Below are 20,990 nucleotides of genomic sequence, written 5' to 3' on the forward strand. Positions count from 1 at the left end.
AGTTGTTTAATGCCAATCATATGGTTAATTAGTTTAATCGTGTGGTTGATTTGCTTAATTGTGGTTGATTGGTTAACTATGGCCCGATCGTGTGGGTTGATTGATGATCGTGTGGCCGAGAACGAAGATCATGTGGCTGAAATTGATGTTTCATGGTTGATATTGTACTTGATGAATGATCGTGTGGTTTGAAAGTGGATCGTCTGGTTAATTATAGCTATTGTTGGCTTAGCATGGCATATCATCATCATATATTGATGTTTGATATCAAAATGAGTGCGATTCATAGTATATTTGTTTGTAGGAAATTACACGTCATAAACACTCGGCATTGGCTAATTAAGAGGATACATTTTCTGCTTCTGAAACAAAATGGTAAGCTTCGTCATGTACGTCATTATGTGTTCATAATACGTGTTCATATTTTTTTACATATTTGTCTAACCTTCCTTCTTGTTAGTATAAACGTGGAGGTCACATGCATAGAAGACCAGCCCCTTCCTCGTCCTCGCCCCCGTCCCTTTCCTCTTCCCCTGCTCTTTCATCTAACCCTCAACCACTATATGCTGATAGACAATATGGACACGTTGGCCCTTCCTCCAACACTCAAGAACATATTAGGGGACTTGGACACATGCGAACTGAATCTCCTTCAGTTCCATCTCCTTTAGATCTATCTCCTTTCGTTCCACCTTATTATTCAGCGCAACAATCGAATAATGACGGAAATACAGGTGAAGAAGATAACCGATTCATGATATGCCCATTTAGAGATTCGTAAGTACTTCATTTTTTTTAAGTATATGTAATATTTATGGTTTTAGATATGGATGTCAACTGAATTGTCGATGTTGCACAATATCTGTATGTTTGCAGATTCACGGATGCTCCGTTTGTTGTGAGGGAACTGAATAAAATAGTCAAAAACTATTGGATGTGGCAGTATATTAATTACAGCAGTGCTCCATAAGAAGTGAAAGATTTATGGTGGAATGAGTTCAAGGTAAGTTTTAGATATTCTATTTTCTCACCAACTAAAGTCGGTGTAGTATATTGATGGTCAAGAATGATGTAAAGGGACCAGAACAACTCTTTAGTTTTTGGTACTAAAGGGACCAGATATTTTCCCCGAGATGACCTTTACAAAATCTATCGCCGAATTGTCTGGTGCATGGTAATGGATATGTAACCATCATAATAACTTTCAGTTGTTTTTTTATTGATTGCAGCGGAAGTTCAGGTGGGATGAAGAGGAAGAGAATGAAGTGAGAAGAATTTTTAAGAAGAAAGTCAGTGATCACATACGAAATGTGATGAATAGAGCGAAGATCAAGCAAGTGAAGCCGGCTTTCATTATAGCTGACAATTGGACGGAAATTAACAGAATTTGGGAAACTGAAAAGAATCAGCAAATCAGTAAGCAGAATAAAAAGAATCGATCTTCTAGTTCTAGTGAAGGGTCTGCCACATATGCTGGGGGCTCTATCAACATTAGGGAGCATCGCAAACGAATGGTAAGTCTGTTAAATAAGTTATAAGTTAATTTAATTCAATTACTCATGTTTACATTTTGTAGGCACATGAATTGGGGATGGAACCGACATTTGTAGCTACATTTGAATGCACATTTCAAAAAAAAGATAAGACATAGATTGGCGATCGAGCAAAAGCTATTAAGGTATGTAAGGTTATACTTTGGGCTTTATGGAAACTAGAATGAAAACTGTGAATGCTTTTAATATTTATGGTAGTTATATATATGAAGTTATTTTATTTTCATCTATATTGTTAATGTAGGAAAAATACGATGAACTTTTAATTAGCAATGCTAGTGGTGGTGATGGTGTTGCTGCGTCTGAGCCATCAGTTGGCAGTATGACATTATGGGTGGGATGAAAAAAGGAAAAATATTTGGGATGGGATCCTTGTCAAGGGCATACATGACGAATCATGCTGCAACTTCATCATCCAATGCGGCTGTTCGAAGGAGGACACGACATGACGAGCAATTGACCCAAGAATTGAACCAACTGAAAAATATACTTGTAGAGAAGGACGAAGAAATAAATGACTTGAAACAACAAATGCAAATCGTTATGCGACACCTCAACCTCCATCACGATGAGGTTCCTCCTGTACCTCCTGCCAATCCAATAGGTGATGGGCACAATGATGAGCGATACAATGATGCTGAGATTGTTGATGATGATGATGATTTTCTCGGTCCTTTCTAGTTAAAATTCCCAAAATCGGGGGTAAGCTTGCTTCACAATTTTTTGTGCCATAAGTGCAGTTTGCCCAATATGTTCCTGCCCTACAATTACTTTCTGTGCACAACTCTCTTACAACTAGGTTCTTTGCTTGCGAAAAACCAAAAATTTAGAGATCCCAGGATGACATGCTTGTTACAAAAAATCATGATATTTGAACATTGTAGAAATACATGCCTTAATTGACTTTGAGTCCTCTCTTCCTGGGAATTGGTGTTGGTAATTCACCTCTCTAAGTCATTAAACTCATGAATGCTGTTTGGAGAAGGATCTAATTTTTCGTAGGTGACAGAAATACGGTTTACAAGGGTGAAAAAACTATAGTGGATGTCAAAGTTGACTCATATTCATATGTAAGAACATTGGTGTTCGTCCTGAAACGTTTTTTTGTTAACCTTCTTACTTGTTTTTTTATACCTAGTTCCACATTCATGCATAAACGCTTCTTTTATATTCTGGACTAATTGAATATCTTTATTTATGTATCCACATTTCATTGGGTGTCGACAAAAGCGACTGCTTTTGGTGTCCTGCTGAGTACCAAAACTGCCCCAATCTTGTGTCTGGTTTGTCGATTTTTCGTTTTTGAAGCAAAATCTATGGTTGTCCCGCCTCCTTTGAATGTTTTGAATGTATTATAAGATTGGATATCAAATAGCATCATTTCGGACTTTGCAACTTTGCATATATCATTATTTTTTGCAGACTAGCATCTTTCCTTCAGTTATATTTTTCAATTATATGGCATTGTGTCTGGTTTGTTCGTTTTCTTTTTCTGAAGCGGAATCTATGGTTGTCTCGTGTCCTTTGATTGTTTTCAATGTATTACATGATGTTCATTAATGCATAGCTATTGCTATGGACAAGATTTGATGGCCCAAATGGTGTATAATTTGCGACGAATATTTAGCGACGAATTTTGTGACCAATACAGTTCGTGGCTAATTTGCGACGAATAAGTAGCGACGACTAAAGTTCGTGGCTAATTTGCGACGAATAAATTTTACTACGAATTTTGCGACGAATTTTGCGACGAATAAAGTTCGTGGCTAATTTGCGACGAATTCGTTGCGACGAATTTTGCAACGGATAAAGTTCGTGGCTAATTTGCGACGAATAAAGTTTGTAGCTAATTTTGCAACGAATAAAGTTTGTGGCTAATTTGCGACGGATAAAATTCGTGGCTAATTTGTGACGAATTTTGCGACGAATTTTCCGATGAATTTTCCAACGAAATTTCCGATGAATTTTGCAATGAAATTTCCGACGAATTTTGCGACGAATAAAGTTCGTGGCTAATTTACGACGAATTTTGCGATGAATTATTTGCGACGAATTTTGCGACGGATAATGTTCGTGGCTAATTTGCGATGAATAAAGTTCGTGGCTAATTTGTGACGAATTATTTGCGACGAATTTTTTTCCGTCGCAATTTAGTGACGGAAATTGAAATTTTCCGTCGCAAAAATTTATGACGCCGAATTAGCGACGGAATTTTTTCCGTCGCTAATTCCGTCGCAAATTCGATTTGTGACGGATTTTGCCAAATTTTTCATCGCAAAAATCGTCGGTAATCCCTTGTTTTTTTGTAGTGAATTCAACAGTGGCGATTCTCTACAAGCAAAAAGATAAGATGCAAATTTGTCATTGGGTCTATGTGCAGTGAGACATCACCTGGCACAAGCAATGTTGTTCGTGTCATGAAATAGCCATTGCTTGTTGGGTTAGCTCGTTTTAAAGTCTTATGGCAGTTCAAAGTCATTTTATTAAGTAGCTAACTTGCCATTTTCAAATACAGAAATGAAAAACGATTGGAGTTATCTTATTTTCTGCACATTTTATGGATAGAGTAGCTTCCCTAGATGGCTATAGATATTCATCATGCGTTCTCGTGAAGGAAACTAAATTTTATATTGCATATATTGACGCATGCATGTACTGGATCCGGACATATGAAGTTGAAATTGTTAGTGCAACTGCATTTCTTAGGTTATTTTAGGACTAATTGAATTCTGTACAACAGGTGTTTGACTGATCATCAATTTTTTATGTTGAACTTTGAGATCGCTCGCTTGACGAGGCAATGGGTCTAAAGCAAAATATATATTATCAAGCAATCACTACAAAAAAACAAGGATTTTGCGACGAAAATTTGTGACGAAAAATTTTTCATCGGAAATTACCAATGACTTTTGCGACGAAAACTAAATTCGTCGGAAATTTCCAACGAAAATTTATTCGTCGGAAAATTCGTCGGAAATTTCCGACGAATAATTATTCGTCAGTAAAATTAGTTGGAAATTTCCGATGAAAAATTCTTCGTCTCAAAATTCGTCGGAATTTTGCAACAAAAAATTTCTCGTCGCAAAATTCGTCGGAAATTTGCAATGACAAATTTTTAGTTGGAAATTTCCGACGAATTTTTGCTGGGACGAATTGAAAATTTTTTTCGCTACCGAACTTTCGACACGGAAAATAATTTTTATGATATCCATCCCCACTGATTCCTCATATCCCCCTCAATGTTCTTTCTCCCTCTCTCTTTCGTTTCTCTCGATTTACCTATCTGCGCACGCACAAATCAATCTCGGTAAAGCTTTTCCGCCGGTAAGTGTCGTGGCTAATTTCATCATTGGATTTGTATTTTTTGGTGTTATTGAAATTTTTTTTCCCCTTCCTTTCTGGTTTGGCCGGTCGCCGGAGACATCGCCGGCCATGAGGCGAGGTCCAGCGGCTTGGCCCTCGCCGACGCTAAGATGGGCTAGCCTCGCCATGGCCGGCGAGCTCGAGCTCACCTGTCATGGCGACCTCGGCCCTCGCCGATGCCAGCGAGGGCTATCCTCGCGTGGGCTGACGGCGAGGGCTAGCCTCGCATGGGCTGACGGCGAGGGCCGAGCTCGCCGGCACTGGCGAGCGGGCCGAGCTCGCCAGCCATGGGGAGCTCGGCCCTCGCCGGCACTGGCGAGCTGGCCGAGCTCGCCGGCCATGGCGAGCTGGCCCTCGTCGGCACTGGCGAACTGGTCGAGCTCGCCGCCGGCGAGCTCGAGCTCACCCAGAACTTGCCCAGGCGAGCTCGACGGCCATGGCGAGCTCGCCGGTCGCCGGTGGCCGGACCGGCGATCGGCCAAGAAGAATGGAAAAAAAAATAAAAAGAAAAGGAAAAGAAAAAGAAAGAGAAAAAAATAGAAAATAATTACCAAAGCATCTTAAGTAATTTGTTTTTGTTTTATGTACGTGTCCATTTGAAGGTTTCGTAATTCAAGTGAACGTTGCAATTCTCATTATATTGACCACTTTCTACTGCAAAGATTTCAGTCAAATACTTGGTAAGTCTTCTTGACATGGTAATTTTTTCATGTTTTTCAATATGAAAGTAATTGTTTTGTTAAAAACGAAATTTAAATTTTTAGAAATTTATGGTTTTAATTAACAATGTTAAACAATAGATATGATATTTTTTATATTTTATGAGAATTTTTTAATTTTTATACAGACACGATGTAAAGAGACAGGGGTTGGATGTATAATAAGAACTTACCTGGACGTCGAGGATTGACCGATGAGTTTCGTATCGGGTTGGAACTATTTTTGGACTTTGCTAGTAGTAAATATAAGTTCATGGATGGAAATAAGTTAAGGTGTCCATGTAAAAAGTGCAGTAATGGAAAATTTCAAGACGTTGATACAGTTAAAGAACATCTTTGTAGATTTGGGTTTACTCCGAACTACTATAATTGGACTTGCCATGGTGAACCATTTATATCTGATGACGGATATCGAAAAAACGACCAATTTTTAGTTGGGGAAGAATGTAGCTATTATGACCAATTGGACCCATACCAGAGGATGGTGTTTGATGAAGCCGGTCATAATTTTGTTTCAGAATCGAATCATGCAAGTACTAGTTTTACTCCTACACTTGAACAAGTGGGAACTAGTCATGCATCACAATTGGATGAGGCAGGAGTTACAGGTTTTGATGAGAATGTGTCTGATCAAACTTTTCAATCTAATCAGTTCTGGGATATGTTGAAAACAGCAGATGAACCTTTATGGGCAGGTTGTGACAACCATACGAAGGTATCAGTGACAGCAAGACTGTTAAATATCAAGGCAGAGCATAATGTGTCTGTGGATTGCTTCAACTCTTTTGTTGAAGTAATGCGGGAAACAATGCCTCGTGATAACATCATGCCAAGTGACTTTTACGATATGAAAAAGCTAGTGGATGACTTAGGTCTTCCATTTGTAAGAATTGATGTATGTAGTAGGGGTTGTATGTTATATTGGAGAGATGATGAAAATGCAGAATCTTGCAAATTCTGCAACCAACCTAGGTACAAGATTAACAGGAGGCAGGGTCGTAATCAGAAGTGTAGACCATATAAGCAAATGTTTTACTTGCCCTTAATCCCCAGGTTGCAAAGGCTTTATGCGTCTCAAGCCACTGTTGAACACATGACTTGGCATGCAAATCATGAAACAGAAGAGGGTCTAATGTGTCATCCTTCAGATGCAGAGGCATGGAAACATTTTGATAGAACATACCCCGAGTTTGTGATAGAGCCTCAAAACATCAGGTTAGGTCCGTGTGCTGATGGATTTGCCCCATTTGGGAAATCAGGAAAAAGTTATTCATGTTGGCCAGTTATCTTAACTCTGTACAATCTTCCACCCGGTATGTGCATGAGGACACCTTATATGTTTTTGACATTGATCGTGACTGGCCTGCAAAATCCGAAAAAGTTGATAGATGTTTATATGCAACCATTGATTGAAGAGTTACAACGGCTATGGGATGAAGGTGTCCCTACGTATGACGTTTCTACCGATCAAACATTTGTAATGAAGGCTGTTCTTCTTTGGACGATAAATGACTTTCCAGCTTATGGAATGTTATCTGGATGGAGTACAGCTGGGATCTTAGGATGTCCGATATGTATGGAGAGATCAAAGTCATTCCGGTTAAAGCACGGTAAGAAGCCTAGCTATTTTGACTGTCATAGGCAATTTTTGTCGCTAAAGCATACATTCAGAAGGAATAAAAAAGAGTTTTTCAAGAATAGGATCGAAAGAACACATCCACCATTGAGGTTGACTAGTGATCAAATTTGGGAGCGAGTGCAGGAGTTTCCAACGGTTGTTGAAAACCCTCACGGCACAACTATTGGGTACGGAAGTACACATAAGTGGACTAAACGCAGTATATTTTGGGATCTACCATATTGGAAGGCCCATCTTATTCATCATAATCTTGACGTCATGCACATAGAGAAGAACGTTTTTGATAATGTCATAAATACTGTGATGGATGTCACTGGAAAAACAAAAGACAACTTGAACGCAAGAAAAGATATGAGGGATATTTGCGATCAGCCAACACTAGATGTGGATGCAAACAGCAGGGGACCAAAACCAAAAGCAGTTTATACATTGGACAAGGAGCAGAGACGGGTCATTTGTCAATGGTTGAAATCAGTGCGATTTCCTAATGGATATGCTTCGAATCTAGGGAGATGCGTTGATTTGAATGAATGCAAGTTGACAGGTCTGAAGAGTCATGATTGTCACGTATTTATGGAAAGACTAATTCCAATAGCCTTCAAGGAACTTCTACCAAACTTTGTTTGGGGCGCCATTACAGAGTTAAGTAATTTCCTGCATGATATTTGCTTAACAGCGTTGAAAGCATCACATATGGAGAAACTAGAGAGAGATATTCCAATTATTCTTTGCAACTTAGAAAGGATATTTCCTCCATCGTTCTTTGATTCAATGGAGCATATCTTAGTTCACTTGCCTTATGAGGCCAAAGTTGCAGGTCCTATCCAATTTCGATGGATGTATCCATTTGAGAGGTAAGTTTTTTGTTAAATAAATTTGAAATTACTTCATTATATATTATGTTCCGATAAATTTTTTTTCTATTGTAACTAGGTTCTTATATCATTTGAAGAAAAAAGTGAAGAATAAGGCATGTGTCGAAGCTTCAATTTGTAATGCATATATTGTGGAAGAAGTGACAACATTTGCATCATACTATTTTGAGCCGTACGTGCAGTGCAAGAGGCGGAGAGCAGGAAGAAATTATGAGGGCCCCATTGATCCCAATTGCAAATCATTCTCTATTTTCAATTATTTGGGTCGACCAAGCGGCGCAAGTAAGTTTCGGCACTTAATAGGTGAAGAAAAGCAGGCAGCCCATACATATATTTTACTGAACTGTCCAGAAGTTGAGCCATACTTTAAGTAAGTGTACATTTGTAAGTAAATGTATTGTGTGTCAAACATTTGCTAATATATAAATGGTATTTGTTAATAAGATTTTCCAAAATTCAATGTTTGGACTATCACCAAGAAAAGCACGGTTGTCGATTTTTTTTTAATGATTTTTGTGCTAACATATAAACTTAGGTAAAATAAAGCTTAAAAATGGAACAAATTAATGTGTTGCATTCGTGGCAAATTTACTTGTTGAACGTAATTTGTGATCTTTTTTCTAGGTCTGTACTAGAACTTTGCGAAATAGCATATTTCGGGCATAAATTTGTACAAATGTGGCATCAGAGTTGATACTTGTTGTAATTTGTTCTGCACATTTAATATGCTTCATTTTATTTTTCGTGGAATCTGATGTGGTCCAAATTTCAATAGGTTGCTTCGATGAGGGCCAAAGATTGCTATTTATCTGAGGCGATAGTCGGTTTGTTTCAATTTGTTTAGTTTATTTATTGTTCTCTGAAACAAAAATGGTAAGCAAAATGAATAACGTCATTTTCAGTCCCTAATACATGTTCTTATTTTTAAATATATTTGTCTAACCTTTCTACTTGTCAGTTTAAACGTGGAGGTCTCATGCGTGGTTCGGGTTCACAAAGAAGATCAGCCCCTTCCGCTGCCTCGTCCTCATCCCCGACCCTGTCCTCTTCCCCTGCCCCTGCCCTTTCATGTAACCCTCAACCACAACATGTTCATGGACAACACGAACACATTGGCCCATCCTCCGACCCTCAACAACATATTAGGGTAGAATCTTGGGACATGCGAACTGAATTTACTTCAGTTCCATCTCCGATTCCATCTCCTTTGGTTCCACTTTCTTCTTCAGTGCAACACTCGAATGATGAAGAAGATACCCGATTCATTATATGCCCATGTGGAGATTCGTAAGTACTTTATTTTTTTATGTATATATAAATTATCGATGTAAATAAAATTCTCCGTGTTGCGAATTATCCGTATGCTTCATTGTCTCATTATCCATATTATTATAACATGTTTTCAGATTCACGGATTCTATGCATGTTGTGAGGGAACTTAATAAAATAGTCAATAACTGTTGGATGGGCCAGTTTATTAATTTCAGCAGCGCTCCTGCAGAAGTAAAGACTTTGTGGTGGAATGAGTTCAAGGTTAGTGTTGTTTTTCTTCACAAACTAAGTTCAGTGTAGCATACTGATGGTCAATAATGAATTTTGTCACGAATTGTTTGGTACATTGTAATGGATATGTGACATGTGACCCTAGTGGATCACTTTTAGTTGCTTTTCTATTGGTTGTAGCGTAAGTTCACGTGGGATGAAATGGAAGATGATGAGATTAGAAGAATTTTCAAGAAGAAAATTGGTGATCACATGTGATATGTGATAAATAGAGCGAAGAGAAGAAAAGAAAAGCCGACCTTTTTTACAACTGACAATTGGACGGAAATTACGAGAACTTGGGAAACTGAGAAGCATAAGCAAATGTGTGAACGGAACAAGAATAATCGAGCTTCTAGTTCTAGTGACGGGTCTGCGTCTGCCACATATGCTAGAGGCTCTATCAGCATCGGGGAGTATAAAAGAAGAATGGTAAGTCTGTTTATACATGTCAGTGCATTTAATTCAATGATTACTCATTTATGTTTATATTTTGTAGGCAGATGAATTGGGGACGGAACCCACTTTTACAGCTACATTTGAATGCACATTCCAAAAAAAGGATAAGACATGGATTGGCGCTCGAGCAAAGGCTATTAAGGTATGTAAGGTTATAGTTCGGACTTTATGGATACTAGAATGAAAATCATGAATGTTTTTAATATTTATGGTAATATATATGCATTTATTTTATTTCCATCTATAATGTTAATATAGGAAAAATATGATGAACTTTTAATGAGCACTGCTAGTGGTGATGGTGGTGATGGTGGTGGTGGTGATGGTGTTGCCGTGTCTGAGCCGTCGGTTGATAGTATGGCATTATGGGTGGAGGCAGCGGGTGGGATGAAGGGAGGAAAAATATTTGGGATGGGATTATTGTCAAGGATGTACAAAACGAAGGTTGCTGCAACTTCATCCTCCAATGCGGCTGTTTCAAGGAGGACACGACATGAGGAGCATATAACCCAAGAATTGAGCCAACTGAAACAGTTGCTTGTACAGAAGGACGAAGAAATGAAGCATTTACTTGGACAGAAGGACGAACAAATAAGGGTGATACAACAACAAATGCAAATTGTCATGCGACATCTCGACATCGATCGCAATGAGGTTCCTCCTCTACCTCATATTAATCCAATTGATGATGGGTATAATGCTGAGCCACACAATGATGCGGCGATTGGTGATGATGATGATGATGCTGATGATTTTATTATCAGTCCTTCCTAGTTCATTCTCGAGTACCAAAGCTGCCAACGTTTTATGATTGTCCCGCGTTCTTTCAATGTTTTGAATGTATCACCTGATGCTCATTAGTGCTTAGCTGCCTCTTTGTATTATGAGATTGAATATCGAATATCATCATGCGAGACTTTGCAACTTATGCATTGTAGAAATTAATATTGCTTTCTTACCCAAAAAAAAATTAATATTGCTAATAATTAGATTTAAAATCGAAATTGTCGCTAAACAAAATTCGTCGCAAACTTAGCGACGAATTTTGTCACGAATATATTTCGTTGCAAATTACCAACGAAAATTGAAATTTTTTGTCGAAAAAATTCGTGATTTCTCACGGTTTTTGCAACGAATAATTAGCGACAAATTTTGCAATGAACTTTCCCACGAATTTTGTTTTCGTCGAAAATTACCAACGAAATTTGAAATTTTTTGTCGGAAAAAAATTGAATTTCCAACGATTTTTGCAACGAATAATTAGCGCCAAATTTTGCAACGAATTTTCCCACTATTTTTGTTTTCGTAGGAAATTACCAACGAAAATTGAATTTTTTGTCGGAAAAAATATCGAATTTCCAATGATTTTTGCAACGAATAATTAGTGCCAAATTTTCCAACGAATTTTCCGACGAATTTATTTTTCGTCGGAAATTTCCAACGAAAATTGTAATTTTTTGTCGGAAAAATTTGCCATTTCCAATGAATTTTTTTTCGTCGGAAATTACCAACGAAAATTGTAATTTTTGTTGGAAAAATTTGTGATTTCCAACGATTTTTGCAACGAATAATCAATTACGAATTTATATAAGATTTTTCCAACGAATTTACCCACGAGTTTAATTTTCGTCGGAAATTACCAACGAAAATTGTAATTTTTTGTCGGAAAAATTCACGACTTTCCCACGAATTTTGTTTTCGTCAGAAATTACCAACGAAAATTGTAATTTTTGTTGGAAAAATTCGCGATTTCCAACGATTTTTGCAACGAATAATCAAGGATGAATTTATATACGATTTTTCCAACAAATTTACCCACGAGTTTAGTTTTCGTCGGAAATTACCAACGAAAATTGTATTTTTTTGTCGGAAAAATTCGTGATTTTCCCACGAATTTTGTCTTCGTCGGAAATTACCAATGAAAGTTGCAATTTTTTGTCGGAAAAATTCGCGGATTTCCCATGATTTTTGCAACGAATAATTACCAACGAATTTTTCCAACGAATTGTTAGCGCGAATTTTGCCACGAAATTTTGCAACGAACTTTGCCACGAATAAATTTTCGTCGCAAATTACCAACGAAAAATTCAAATTTTTTTTCGTCGCTAATTTCGTTGGAAATTTTTGTTCGTCGCTAATTTCGTTGGAAATTATCAACGAATTTTGCCACGACATTTCCAACGAAGAATTAGCAACGAATTTTCCAACAAATTTTTTGCGTCGGAATTTACCAACAAAAAATTAAATTTTATTTTCGGAAAAATTTCCCACGCTGCATTACCGACGAATTTTTTTTCGTTGGAAATTCGTTTTACCACGAATAATTACCAACAAATTTTGCCACGATTTTTGCAACGAATAATTACCAACGATATTCCAACGAACTTTCCAACTAATTTTGCCAAGAATTTTGCCACGAATTTTCCAACGAATTTTCCATCGAATTTTCCAACGAATTTTTCCAACGAATTTTCCGACGAAAAAATTTCGTTGCTAATTACCAACGAAAATTTAAATTTTTCGTTGGAAAAATTTGCGATGACGAATTTTCAACGAATTTTTTTTCGTCGGAAATTTCGTTGGAAATTCGTTTTCCAACGAATTTTGCCAAATTTTTCGTTGGAAAATTCGTTGGAAAACTCTTGTTTTTTTGCAGTGAATAAAATAAATAGAATAAAGGAATCAAATTGGATACCAAATTTACTTGGTTGGGTCAGTGGGACCTACCTCATGGGAAAGCAAAACAACATTCCACTATAAATCGAGTGATACAACGGATATTATAATCACATTCGAGTTACGCAAATACTCACAGTGTTTCCCAACTTTTAATTATGCCCCCCTCACAATTTCTCGCAAAACAATCTCTCAGTTTCATAGATGAGTTACACAATATTTTCACGGCTTCAAATTCTCGCGATGTGATTCACGAGCAAGCACACAATTGATTGTCAAGTAAAGAAGTTTCTTTTGGATGCATTTTACAAAGTTGACTCTCTTCTTATACAGAACAGATTTAGATCCAAAACAGGAAATTTATTCAAATTAGGAAATCTACCTGGATCGGGTTATTTTCATGGGATCAACTGGAGACATATTTTCAACAAGCTCTAAGCGATTTACCAAGGCATCAGTCCTCCATGAGTTATTGAGATGCAAGATGTGTTTATCTCCCATATAATAGTACAATTAACGTGAGCCAACCTTATTTCATTTACACCAAGGCCTCTTTTTTTGAAATTTTTTGTAAGTAGTAGGCTCCGTTCGTTTGGCGGAAAATATTCTCCTTTTAGAAAATATTTTCCCGGAAGTCATTTTCCTGGAAAATGTTTTCCCGGAACATAATTTTCCGGTGTTCGGCGACCAATATGAAAAAGTTTCGGAAAATATTTTTCGCCGGGCGGCGGCGGCGGAGGCCGGCGGCGGCGGCCATCGGCGGCGGCCGGCGGCGGCGGCGGCCGGCGACCGGCGGCGGCGGTCGGCGGCCGGCGACCTTAGTGAAGAAGAAGAAGAAGAAGCTCCGGAAAATGATTTCCGCTTTTGAAGAAGTGGAAGTCATTTTCCATAGACTTAGGCTATTTTGTAGGGGTGAAGGAAAATATTTTATCACGGAAAACGTTTTTCGCCCCCCGAACACCGGAAAACCCGAAAAATATTTTCCGGGAGAATATTTTCCGCCAAACGAACGGAGCCTTAGAATGCTTTTTGCTGCTAGTAGGAAATAATTAAAGAGTTCTTTTACTCAGATGAGAGAAAAGAAAGGAAATTTCTTCATGAACACCCATTTCTTTGTCATTTTCTTTTACAATACTTGCTTGCTAGGAGCAATCTCATTATCAACAGCCTGAAACACATATAGCTCCGACGATCTGTAATTAAGTCAGATGATTACAACCCAAACAAGCTCTAAAAGGCGAAAGAAAGGAAAACCTGATAGGCTTCTCAAATATCAATCGACCGTCTACTCAATTAATTATTAACGACGGTAAAACATATGCCTTAAGACTTGACTCGCAATTGATTGATAGGGCAACAGGACACGTGATGCTTCCAAAGCACCTCGATTTCAAATTCTGTAAAAAGTATCCAATGCCGAAGCTCCATTTTGGCCCTCTTTTGTCTTGTAGATGCGGGAGAGACCGGTTGCATCAAAGGGCTTAAAAAGCAAAGGGTGTTGCTCGTCCACAAGCTCTTCAGGACACTGCACCGTTCCTTGGTCGGTAGAGAACAATCCTATTGAATATCTTGGATCGTGCCCGCTCAATCTCGTTGTATCGATAAGCATTTGACCATTTGAATCTATGGTTCACTCGGCGACAGGGTCAATAAGGATTTCACAAAGAAATCAGCTTTAAAGTCGTAATTCTAGCTATTGCCAGAGGTGATGATCAATACTATAAATATAAACAACAATTTACAATTAATACGTAAAGTCATGCGCTCGAATTCTTGTTCGGTGCTTATAGCATGTTACCTACTTTTTGAACCAAATTCAATAGAAAGAGAGAGGGTGGTGGGGATACTCACGTAGAATGACTCCCCAGTGAGGAAAATGAAAGAGGAAGCTGAGGAAGGGGCGACCTCGATCCAATGTCCGTCCTTAGTTTGCACTTCCAATCCATTCACATGATTTTGATGAAGTATGGTCACGAAGTTCACGTCCCGATGGAACATAGTCCCGGGCTTCTTGGACTCCTCGGTCCCAGGAGCTGGATATCTCATGAAACGGAAATTGTATTTGACCGACTTGGCTAGCGATTCCAAGTACTTGTCTACGCCCAAGCTTCCCAAAACCAGCTTCCTCACCAGTGAATCCAACTCCAAAACCCTCCGTAACATACGTATTCATTGTCTCACTACATGTTCATAAAAAAGGCACACATCAAAACTACAGTTTCCATAGATAGGGGTGTAAATTGGCATCTTAACGTTGCATGTGTTTTTATGTACATTGCCGTGTAAGATGACTCATTTTAGATTTTCTTCTTGCATCAATGCAGTTGAAATTCAAATTCGCGTCGTTAGTGATCCATTTGATAAACATTAATATCTTAACACTTCCTTAACAGGAACCGATAATATAATTACCAGTTATAAAAACAAGGATTACCAAAATCTTGTGTTTCCTTCCGGCCACATGAGATCCATTAAATTTTCGATCGAGCCTGAGTTGGGGGTGTAGTCCACTCCAAACGCCTCGTGGCGAGGAAGATTTGCAAGGTAGCCGAAATATGGCTTATCTGGGACGTCGAACTGGCGCTTCACATCGGTCGGAAGCTCGAGCAATTTCTCCAATTCTTGAAACACATCATTGTGAAGCTTCGAGGTCATCTTATTATACAAAGCTTCGACGCAACCGAATTCTTCAAGGGCTTGTCGAACTTGACTTTGCAAGGAGTCCCGTCGACCCGTCCCCGGCTTCAAGCCATCTAATTCGGACAGATCTATCAAGGGGAGCTTCAGTGTTGAAATAGATCTCATGATTAATGTGTTTCTTCTGAATACTTTTTCTGAAAATTCTCTCCTGTGTTTTTTCTTGGGGTGGTTCTCTGCTGGATTTATAGGGCTTGTGCATTCTCGTGGTAGCCACTGTAACAATTTTAAAGTTACAATCTTTCCATGAAGAGTTGATTATTTTCCTTTTTTCACACCTCCTTTTGTGGATTAAACTAGAGCTGACTAGTCAATGCAAAGTTTTGTTTTTTTGGTATATAGCTTGTGGATAGTTAGGTAGCGAATGATAACCATTCTGTTCCAGAATGAGTTCTTGAAACAGAAATAGAATTTTCTATTTCTGGTTCCAGGATGAGTTTCTGAGAAAAAAAACCCGTTTGATAACGACAAAAAATTTCTATTTCTGGAACAGAAACCCGTTTGATAACAGAACAAAATTTCTATTTCCTGAAACAAAAACCCGTTTGATAAACAACACAAAATTCTATTTCCAGGAACAAAAATCCATATTTTTAGAAATGGAATAAAAACAATTAGAAAATCCAAAAAATTCCTAAAAATCTCAAAAAAAATTCAAAAAATCCAAAAAAATTGAAAAATTCTAGAAAAATTCATCACAATTTCCAAAAAATAAAAAAAATTCAGATTTCGGGAAAATAGGAAATTTGTTGAATTTTTTCAAAAAAAATCAAAAAATCAAAAATTTCAAAACTTCATAGAATGACTTAAAATACCTGTGGCCACCCACTTTTAGTGAAGTTTAAATTTTTTTAGGTGCCCAAAAAAAATCAAAAAATAAAAAATTTCAAAAATTCACAGAATAGTTTAGAATAAATGTGGCCACCCACTTTGAGTGAAATTTAAATTTTTTAAGGTGCCCAAAAAAATTTAAAAACTCAAAAATTTCAAAACTTCACAGAATAGCTTAGAATAACTGTGGGCACCCACTTTGAGTGAAATTTTAATTTTTTGAGGTGAAAAAAATGCAAAAAATCAAAAATTTCAAAACTTCACAGAATGACTTAGAATATCTGTGGCCACCCACTTTGAGTGAAATTTAAATTTTTTTAGGTGCCGAAAAAAAAACATAAAAAATAAAAAATTTTAAAACTTCACAGAATGACTTAGAATGCCTCTAGCCACCCACTTTGAGTGAAATTTAATTTTTTTAGGTGCCCAAATGGTATTTTTTATTTTTTTTGATTTTTTAATTTTTTTCGGCACCTAAAGAAAATTAAATTTCACTCAAAGTGGATGGCCACATGTATTCTAAGCCATTCTGTGAAGTTTTGAAATTTTTGATTTTTTGCTTTTTTTTTCTTTTTTTCGGCACCTAAAAAAAATAAAATTTCATTCAAAGTTGGTGGCCACAGGTATTCTAAGCCATTCTGTGAAGTTTTGAAATTTTTGCTTTTTTGCTTATTTTTATTTTTTCCGGCACCTAAAAAAATTAAATTTCGCTCAAAGTGGGTGGCCACAGGTATTCTAAGCAATTTTGTGAAGTTTTGAAATTTTTTATTTATTATTTATTTTTTTTTATTTTTCGACACCTAAAAAATTTTAAATTTCGCTCAAAGTAGATGGCCACAGGTATTCAAAGCCATTCTGTGAAGTTTTAAATTTTTTGATTTTTTGCTTTTGTTTTTATTTTTTTAGGCACCTAAAAAAATAAAATTTCGCTCAAAGTGGGTGGCCACAGGTATTTTAAGCCATTCTGTGAAGTTTTGAAATTTTTGCTTTTTTGCTTATTTTTATTTTTTTTGGCATCTAAAAAAATTAAATTTCGCTCAAAGTGGGTGGCCACAGGTATTCTAAGCCATTCTGTGAAGTTTTGAAATTTTTTATTTTTTTCGGCACCTAAAAAATTTAAATTTCGCTCAAAGTGGATGGTCATAGGTATTCTAAGCCATTCTGCGAAGTTTTAAAATTTTTTATTTTTTGCTTTTTTTAATTTTTTTCGGCACCTAAAAAAAATTAAATTTCGCTCAAATTGGGTGGCCATAGGTATTCTAAGACATTCTGTCAAGTTTTTAAATTTTAAATTTTATAATTATTTTATATTTTTTTTTGGCATCTAAAAAAAATTAAATTTCCCTCAAAGTGGGTGGCCATAGGTATTCTAAGCCATTTTGTGAAATTTTGAAATTTTTGATTTTTTGATTTTTTTTATTTTTTTCGGCACCTAAAAAAATTTAAATTTCGCTCAAAGTGGGTAGCCACAGATTCTAAACCATTTTGTGAAGTTTTGAAATTTTTGATTTTTTACTTTTTTTTCCCACCTTAAAGATCGTGACTTCTAGATGAACATGTGATTTGAAGAAAGAGTTCTCTCAGAAATGATTCTCATTTTTGGTCTAGAAATAGAAAACCTACTTTTTTTTGGTTCTGATTTCTGGTTCAGAATCGGTTCTGGAACAAAAAGTTGTTCCAGAAATAGAAAAATGGAATTGCGTTACCAAACGGATTTCTGGTCCAAAGCTATTTCTGGAACAGAAAACCAGTTCCGGACAGAACCAGAATGGTTAGTGACTTGACTTCAACTCACGCAATGGTGACGGTTGTCTTCCTCTTCCAGCAAGTCTTCTACGGGGAATACATGGAAACAAATCAGCAGTAAGGTGAAAATTGAAGCCTAATATTAATGCCACAATCAGAAACAGCAGCCCCCGCAGGCAAAGAAATAAATCTTACATTTTGAATATTGCTATCTTATGATCTTTTTAATTATCTTATGACTCGCTAACAATGTATCATTCATCAATTAAATATTGACATTTGAAAAAAGAAAAACTACTCGTGTTTATTTAGTTTTCGGAAAGAAATATAATAGTGAAAATTGAAAAAGAATACGAGTAATTGGATTGATGATATAATAGTGTGTCCACCTTACATAAGCGTAAACTTAGAACATTTTAATGTCTGAGCTCTTAGATGTTTTGAAAAGCTTAAATCAAAAGCTAGTGGCCCATTTAGAGGTTTAGAGGGAATTGAAGAAAATACTCAACTCGTGAAGTTCAATTGTAGAAGGATAGGAAATTTCTTCAAACTCTTATGATGTATGTGAGATTTTGTGGCATTGGCATTTTAGAACAGTTAGCAATGGTCCAACAAAATCTCACATGGTATCAAAGCTGGAGGTCCTGAGTTTAAATCTTTCCAGACCCCATTTGCCTCTCTAATTAAATTTGTTTATGCTTAGTAACAAGCAAAAAGACCGGACTAAGCGTGAGTGGAGTGTTAGAATAATTAAATATTAAACCACGCATTCCTCTAATAGCTTAAGCTTTTAGAACAGTTGACAATGGTCCCAAAAAATCTCACATGATATCAGAGCTGAAGGTCCTCAGTTCAAATCTTTCTGGGCTCCATTTGCCTCCCCAATTAAATATGTACATGCTTAGTACTAGGCAAAGAGATCAGACTAAGCATGAGGGGGAGTATTAGAGTATCTAAATAATAAACCACGTCTTCATCTAATAGCTTAAACTTTTAGAACAGTTGGCGGTGGTCCTACAAAATCTTACAGAATATACCAAAAGATAAAAGCCCTAAGTCCTTTTCACCTAGGGAAGATTGATGATTAAGAATCATCTTAAGGTGGCATGGTGTTGCTATGCACCAAGGTGATGATGTGACCAGTGGGCTACAAATTATAAGGCGTGATCAATCTTTGGTGTTCAAACCATGGTGATTGAAATATTGAAATGCACGTGTAAGTTGTGTTAAAATTGTTCCACATTGAAAAATTGATTTTTTTTTTGGTCTGATCATTGGAAAATTGATGAGGGGTGGAGTAATTAATACATTTAAGTTGGCTCATAACTCATTGGCTCGAGCTTTTAAGTAAATATGGGCTCAACTGAATATATTGACAGGCTCGGACTTGACTCTCTCTTGGTGGTGATCTCCTCAGGTAAAGGTATTGAGCTCTGCCGCTCGCTTTCGACAGGAAAATGGAGAGAGAGAGAGAGAGAGAGAGAGAGAGAGAGAGAGAGAGAGAGAGAGAGAGAGAGAGAGAGAGAGAGAGAGAGAGAGAGAGAGAGAGACTTTGATGAAGATGTTTGCTGGCGCTGAAAGCAAGTAAAGGAATTGATTCCCATTGAATTAGGAGATGAGCAGGGCAATGGTGGACGGTGGAGTCTAAGTGAAGAAGCGGAGAAAGTGACGAAGAATGGGATGCAGCGATGGAACCAAGGAAAAGAAAAGAGATGATATACTTTAGATAGGATTTCATTGTAATCGTCCTGGACTAGATGCATAAATGACAATGTTCAAAAATATAATATAAATCGATATTTTTTTAAAATTAGTCTTGAAAATTAGAAATTTATCGTCACTCTACGGAAATAAAAATACAGTAAATCTAATTGTTGCTCCACTAAGTTTACCGTTCTTTCGTAAGTAAATCCCTAACTAAATAAGACTAACCCTAGTCTCATAGACAAATCATATTGTGACGAAATCAAACTCAAGTCGAATTGGCTTATAGTTGAAAATCCAAGGGCTCACGTATGCTAACATTTGCAAAAAAACAAATTTAGAATCACAATCATAACACAATTGTAGGCTTTCGAAATCAAGCATTATGGTGAATCGGTAGGAAGAGGTTATTTGCCTCATCCGACATAATTAACGCCCAAATAAGCCATATGAGAAAAATTGACTCCACCACTTCAAAACATGCATCATTAAGGATCAAATCATTTAGTTAAATGGACATGCATACACATCACACTTATAGACATCATTACATGGCACGTCATCATATGACACAACACGTCTGAAAATTCATAAAAAATATAAAATATTATCCACGTCAGCGATTCCTGACTAAAATTAGCAAAAATGACTAAATCTGTAAATTGTCAAAAGATTTATGACTGAATTGGAAAATCTTCAAAATGTTTAAGATTAAATTGGCCAAATTAAAATATTTAGAACTAAATTTGCAGAAATGCAAGAAGTTTCGGACGTTTCTTGGTAATTTTCCCCTTTACTCGTTACTATGACTAATATTTTAACCCATCACTTGGCATGTTGCTGGATCATTAATTGTATTGACTGGACTACTTTAGCACTCTAGTGTGTTGTCTTGTGGCATGGCTCGAAGGTGTAAGCATATATATGCAGCAAAAGAGTGGTTGGGGAAGGAGACCATCTTCACATCTAATGCCGAATTCAGCAGTGGCGATTCTTTGCAAGCAAAGATAAGATGCAAATTTTGTCATTGGGTCTATGTGCAGTGAGACATCACCTAGCACAAGCAATGTCGTTCGTCTCTTGAAATTGCCATTGCTTGTTGGGTTAGCTCGTTTTAAAGTCTTATGGCAGTTCAAAGTCATTTATTAAGTAGCTAACTTGCCATTTTCAAATACAGAAATGGAAA

The 20,990-nt window shown here is 36.9% G+C and overlaps 1 pseudogene; it reads right to left on the reverse strand.

Moving 5' to 3' along the window:
• Positions 1-14,216: 14,216 nt before the first annotated feature.
• LOC115667149 (2-oxoglutarate-dependent dioxygenase AOP2-like) lies at positions 14,217-15,631 on the reverse strand (annotated as a pseudogene).
• Positions 15,632-20,990: the final 5,359 nt, after the last annotated feature.

Source organism: Syzygium oleosum, unplaced genomic scaffold (genome assembly GCF_021117445.2).
Source record: "Syzygium oleosum isolate NSW1041296 unplaced genomic scaffold, Sole_v2.1 Sole_v2.41, whole genome shotgun sequence".
Taxonomy (NCBI): Eukaryota; Viridiplantae; Streptophyta; class Magnoliopsida; order Myrtales; family Myrtaceae; genus Syzygium; species Syzygium oleosum.